Genomic DNA, 581 nt, shown 5'->3' with positions numbered 1-581 from the left:
GCCACACCACAGCTCCCTTGGGAGAGTGACGGGTCACTCTCATGTAACCCCGCTACATGTCGTCTCTTGTCTGGAAAGACATAATGTAATGCGTTAATGCTAGGTCACCTATTCAGATACACCATGTACCAAATTAAGACAGCGCCGTGAACCTGATCGTAGACAAGTAGTTGATATGTTCTTTTAAGAAATTTCCGGTGGAGAATAGAACGACGTTTTGTGAAAGATTTTTAGAATGGCCGTGTCAAGTCAAATTCAATACGTGGACAATTTTGCGTGAATGCATTGCGTTGGATTACGCAAAGGCATTCGAAAAATCAGCTCAGCATGATATCTATAATTTTGCCTGTCATATCCGACAACAGTGATTCCCAGTAGGCGAAGGTATTAATTGATTGACTGAAGAGCTCAATCTATCTTACAAAGCGTACAAGACACCCAGAAAGGTTTTCTGTTCGTGGGGTACGTCTAACAGGGTACGTACTCTACGTTGGTGAAACGCTCACGTTATGTTTATGTCAAACACTGAAGTTCCAACCATGATACTGAATAATAATCGCTACATGGTTTGACAGGTCTCT

The sequence above is a fragment of the Plasmopara halstedii genome (assembly GCF_900000015.1).
Source record: "Plasmopara halstedii genome assembly, contig: Scaffold_658, whole genome shotgun sequence".
Taxonomy (NCBI): domain Eukaryota; phylum Oomycota; class Peronosporomycetes; order Peronosporales; family Peronosporaceae; genus Plasmopara; species Plasmopara halstedii.
The sequence above is the reverse complement of the archived record's forward strand: the minus strand, read 5'-3'. Positions refer to the sequence as shown.